The 6,160-nt window shown below is 42.5% G+C and overlaps 1 long non-coding RNA gene across 1 annotated transcript; it reads right to left on the bottom strand.

Annotated features, from left to right (window-relative positions):
- Window positions 1–1,000: 1,000 nt before the first annotated feature.
- LOC142103544 (uncharacterized) lies at window positions 1,001–5,866 on the bottom strand. Its single transcript, XR_012679391.1, has 3 exons — window positions 5,821–5,866; window positions 5,317–5,380; window positions 1,001–1,508 (listed from the first exon to the last, which is right to left on the bottom strand). It is a non-coding gene; the product is annotated as an uncharacterized LOC142103544 (long non-coding RNA).
- Window positions 5,867–6,160: the final 294 nt, after the last annotated feature.

Genomic DNA, 6,160 nt, shown 5'->3' with positions numbered 1-6,160 from the left:
CCCAATAGTGGAGTCTGGATATTCTCCTATGGATGCAGAGGGCTAACAAGCGGATCTACATGTAAAGAAAGGCCCTGTGTCCACATATCTTGCTGTTACTTAAGGATCTTTAAGTGCAATATGACGAGTGACTGAGTCACAAGAAGTCTCTAAACCGTGCACAATTGCGTTAAATGGGACACTTTGTACCACACTATTTTTTTTCCTTGTGTTACGCCCTATGCGGAGTGATTATATCCACGCCCCTGGGGATCTGGAGGCGTGCGTCACAGCTGTAGGGGCGGGGCAGAGTGCTGGGGTGAGCCCGCCTCATTGGGCAGTCAGTGAGTCAGGAAGCCTCGGGGGCGGGCCTGCAGCGGTGACACCTGGGAGTTCAGGTGATAACCCACCTGCGGCTCAGTGGTCTGCAGCCTGAGCCCAGGGCAGACCTGAGCTGCACTGATCTCACCACGGTAACCCCGTCTCTGCAGAGAGACATATCAGAGGTAATTCAGCTGTCTGCAACTTAAGATCTCAGCTCAGGAGAGAAAAAGGATGAAAATAAAGTGTCTTCTCTTTATTTAATTACATTGTACTGCGCTACTATGCCTGTGTCAGCATGCTATCCAAATAATTTACTACTAAACTGCATGTGCAGGGACATCTGTCGTACCCCCTGTACCCTGGAAGGAGGAGGACTGAGCTGGGTAGTGGAATGACCTCCAGAGATAGGTGCCCTGGGATATGTCCCTCTCCTCCACTCCCCTCACATCAGGTAAATATACACCTCTGACCCTTCCAGGACTAGTAATGGTCAGTATCCGGCTACCAGGTATCCCTAGCTGATCGGTCACTATATGATCAGACCCCTTACACCAAGAAGCCGAGTCCTTCCGTCTACACAGGCTCTGTGAATCGGCTTTTACAGCTGTTTGAATGATAGTTGCTCTGTTGGGATCTAAGAATTCGGCTATTTAATTATTTCTAGAGAATGTGAAAACATAAACAAAGTTCCTTGTAATAAATTTTTAAATCTAGGTTACATGTTTTATTTAAAGTACTCATCCATTTTCAACTTTCAATCTATGAACTTTGCATTAATATCCAGCATTACAGGGTTTTTTTTTCTCCACCATACAAAAAGAAACATCAATAGTTTGTTTTTCACTGTGCTGCGAGGAACATGCAGTGTATGAAAATGAGCCCTTAGCGCTGACAGCGAGGGAAAGTGATTAGCGCAGTACACGAAACACTGCAGAGATGCTGTCATATCTTCCAATGATATCTTCCTTAGAACTGAGCAGTAAACAACAGATCCGGCATTGTAAACTCAAATGTATGCTGATAATTTCTATTGTAGATAAAACGCTAAAAGATCTGATTGTGGGTTGACATGCATTCATTAAAAGACACATTATAGTAACATGTTTCTCTAACAGCGCAGTTTATTTATATCCATAGTACTCTGCCAGTTGTGGGGATGGCCACGGCTGCTGTTACTGCTATTACTGTAGGTGGCAACAGAGTTCCTGTAATAAATTATAAGCAGAAACAGAGTTTGTTAGGACTTGTTAAAGTGGACTAATTTAAGGGATTATAATGAGTCTATATTAAGAGGTAGCTCTGGTTCATATGTGTCAGATATTCTGCAGAATAAACAAAGCGACTAATTTATTAGATACATTTCCATGACTGCTCACACGGTGAGGATATAACCAGACATATAATAACAACTGATTAGCACAGAGAACTATTTCAGTATAGCAAAAACTCTATGAGTCCACGGATGCCAGAACTGCCGTGTGGTGTAATGTAGATAATGATATAGTGATACAAGTACAGAAACGTTTGTTTTATGCCGGGAACAGTGTTGCCCATCACTTCACAGTAGCTGTGTACCCACCTGGGAGTGGCCTTTTCCAGCAATATAGGGTTCTATGCCACAAGGACCGTCCTGCAATGGTCCCGGAACATGACAGTGAATAACCTTAATTTAGGGTCTAGCCCGGGCACCAGATCTCATCTAATGTATATTATATACTGAGGGTAGATGGGACAGAGCAATGTTCTGCAGATCTCTAGAGAGGTCAGTAATGTAATAATCTGCAGAATATATCACTATGTATCTGTCAGGGGGTAGATGGGACAGAGCAATGTTCTGCAGATCTCTAGAGAGGTCAGTAATGTAATAATCTGCAGAATATATCACTATGTATCTGTCAGGGGGTAGATGGGACAGAGCAATGTTCTGCAGATCTCTAGAGAGGTCAGTAATGTAATAATCTGCAGAATATATCACTATGTATCTGTCAGGGGGTAGATAGGACAGAGAAATGTTCTGCAGATCTCTAGAGAGGTCAGTAATGTAATAATCTGCAGAATATATCACTACGTATCTGTCAAGGGGTAGATGGGACAGAGCAATGTTCTGCAGATCTCTAGAGAGGTCAGTAATGTAATAATCTGCAGAATATATCACTATGTATCTGTCAGGGGGTAGATAGGACAGAGAAATGTTCTGCAGATCTCTAGAGAGGTCAGTAATGTAATAATCTGCAGAATATATCACTACGTATCTGTCAAGGGGTAGATGGGACAGAGCAATGTTCTGCAGATCTCTAGAGAGGTCAGTAATCAGGTGTGAAGTTTTACTCACTTTAAACATTGTTTTTTATATTGAACAGGAATAATGTATTATTTACACATTATTGGCCTGATCATTAAGGATCTTAAATGCTGATACGTGACGTATTTTTTGCATAAAACCGCTCTGCGCACGTCCAGAACCAGATTATACGCCAGAGAACGCAGCAACGTCCAATTCATCCTTGAGAGCAAAAAGAATCTTAATACAGCCTATGATTTCAGGGGTGTAACAGGGAAGGGACTGGGCGTATGCCCATAGTCAGTGTACAGTCAGGGCGTATGCCCGTAGTCAGTGTACAGTCAGGGCGTATGCCCATAGTCAGTGTACAGTCAGGGCGTATGCCCATAGTCAGTGTACAGTCAGGGCGTATGCCCGTAGTCAGTGTACAGTCAGGGCGTATGCCCATAGTCAGTGTACAGTCAGGGCGTATGCCCATAGTCAGTGTACAGTCAGGGCGTATGCCCATAGTCAGTGTACAGTCAGGGCGTATGCCCATAGTCAGTGTACAGTCAGGGCGTATGCCCATAGTCAGTGTACAGTCGGGGCGTATGCCCATAGTCAGTGTACAGTCGGGGCGTATGCCCATAGTCAGTGTACAGTCAGGGCGTATGCCCATAGTCAGTGTACAGTCAGGGCGTATGCCCATAGTCACTGTACAGTCGGGGTGTGCCAAGCTGGAGCACACACAGCAGTGTCCTATTCAAGCTTTGGGCATCTCTCAGGTACGTGATTTTCAGCCGTATTACTTGCACCAGCTACAGATCAGGTGTAAGTGCTGATTACTAGTGATGACGGCTGTGTATACAGCTAGAACATGTGTTTGTAATCAGGAGCAGCTGTAACAATGTATATAATGTACAGTAGATATTAATATCATCCTAATATTTTTTTTTACTTTTTTTCCTTAAAGAATCAGGACCTATGTTATAAACAGGTGACATTAATTGAATAGTTTTATTTTTTTCTGTGTCTTGTTTTGGGACTGTATATTCCACATATATATTGGACGTACACTGCAGTGTGATGTCTGTTTGAGCAGAGCGCACCTAGACCTGTATTCATCACCAGACGTATCTTCCCATCCGCTCCTTGCTGAATACGGACGTACATATACCCGGTTTACTTGTGGTTTTGTTTTTTTTAAAACGCTCAGTACGTTAATGAATCAGACCTTATAAATAACCATGGGACGATTGAAACGGTATAATGTCACACAGACGGGGCGTCACTGGCATTGGGATCATTGAGAACAGGTCAGATGGCCTAACTGCGAGTCCACTAGCGGCTACCATTCACCTGACATCACAAAACAGCACGTTCGCTGCATTGTAAATGCTGTTCATCTTAATTTTTGATTCTCTGCATACAGCACTTGGAAAGGACAATATGTAAATATTAATTATTAAATGACGACTTTGCTCGTGGTAGTTTGTACGTGGACTATTAGCCTCACTGAAGCTACAACTCTCAACGCTGATTATTCCTGCTTAGGGGACATAGACACGCAGGCTGTGGGCTAAACACGCAGCAGAGATCATTTGCTTTTCAGATGGGGCTGAAATTAATTCTGCCTTTACTACCAGTTTTGTAAGATAATCTCATGTTTTGAAATATATATATATATATATATATATATATAGACACACACACACACACACACACATGTACACACAGCGCTTCACCATCTTCAAACAAATAAGTCATTTTCAAATACCACAATGAAACCCTAATTTCAGCGCCCGGCAGAAATCTCAGTGGGATATACACGGATTTGTCTCTAATTAGGCTTTCTCATATAAATGTCAAAGAGAGATACTGCTTCCTTGAAGCATTACAGTAAATTAACAATTTGTTTAACTATCATATTTTTCAGATGTGGCCTGTTTTGATGTGTGAAGCTTAAGTGAATCGCACCATAACATCACTAAATGAATAAGCTCACTGCTGCTCTTAAATTGAATCACGTTGGTATAAGACAACACGCCACCTTCCCCGATGTACCAGGGATGCTCCGTACTTAAAAAGCAGCACAGAAAAAATGACATTTCGATGTAGAAAAATAAAGTTTATAAATATTTACAAGGGCTTCTCTTACCGCTTACCAAGATCTGGTTTGTCAACACAAATTTGTCAAGAATTTAGCCGATTTCAATGTTTAAAAACAAAATTCATGTATCAAAATATTCTTCTGTCCATTATTTGCTATACCATGATATAAACGTGCTAATTTCACCTCCAGATCAGTGTTTTAGGGTCATTTCAAGGCAATTAGAATGGAATAAACATACAGCTATTACACATAAGTACATTTTTATTCCAGCTCTATTTAATGACGGTTACATTACGGTGGCTTTGGGGAGAAAAAAATAAATTTGGTGTTTTACATGGTGGTTAGAGACGGGCGAGTTCATTTGGGTGATTCAGAAATTGTTACACACTTTACAGATTTGCTGACAGCAAATTCATTTACAAATCTGTTCCAGTTTGCCAAAAATTCAGCAAATAAATAACACTCACCGGAGAATCCCCTATTATCAGGGCCTGATTAAGAGTTCTGGCCGCCCTAGGCTAATACGGCCGCAGCCCCCCCCCTCCCGAATATATAGGTGTATAGGAACACTCCTGAATATGAATGTTCAGGTGTATTCTCCAGCATTCAAATTTAGACAGATTGTGCCATTGTCTCCTACCTGTTCTTGCTCTTCTCTCTTGCAGCTTTGTTCTCCTCTCGCTGACTTCTGGAAAGTTGGCGTCCTGTTTTGAAAATGCAAAAATGTATTATGATGCAAAATGTTAACAAACCCTGAATGATTAGGCCCTTTAGTTAAAGCAAAACACTCCATTATGGCAGCTAAAAGTACCCCATTGGACAGGCATATATAAGCAATATCTGAACATTTGTGGTCAATCAAATACAAACCTCTATCAGCCCCATCTCACTGATATTTATTATTCTAGTGATCGCTGAGACCACAGAGAGCATCCATGTGACCACCACACAAGCATGATATTATGCCCCCCCAAAGCTGCTCTATTTTTTAAATACCCCCTACAGCCATTTTCACTGCCCCCCATGCAGCCATTGCCCCCTGCAGCTATTGTCATTAGCTGCACCCTGCAGCTATTCCCCCCTCAGTCACATATATCAGCCCCTCTCCCTCCCCATAGATATGTATGGCAGCCCCCTCACTGACCTGTAGGTGTTCTGCCAGCTCTCTCCTCAGATCACCAGACAGGAAGTGAAGACTCCCAGCTTCCTGTCTGCTGCACAGTAACAAGCAGCCTCGTGATTGGCTGCCTGCTGGAGATCACTGAGCAACAATGGCTTTGAAAAGGTGATTGTGTGTGTCTCACAATGTGTGTGTGTTAGTGACACAAGGTGTGTTAGTGTGTGTGTATGAGTGACACAATATGTGTTAGTGTGTGTGTGTGAGTGACACAATGGGTGTTAGTGTGTGTGTGAGTGACACAATGGGTGTTAGTGTGTGTATGAGTGACACAGAGAAAAAGACACAGTGTGAAAAAGAGGGACCA

This window comes from Mixophyes fleayi, chromosome 10 (genome assembly GCF_038048845.1).
Source record: "Mixophyes fleayi isolate aMixFle1 chromosome 10, aMixFle1.hap1, whole genome shotgun sequence".
Lineage (NCBI taxonomy): Eukaryota > Metazoa > Chordata > Amphibia > Anura > Limnodynastidae > Mixophyes > Mixophyes fleayi.
The sequence above is the reverse complement of the archived record's forward strand: the minus strand, read 5'-3'. Positions and strand labels throughout refer to the sequence as shown.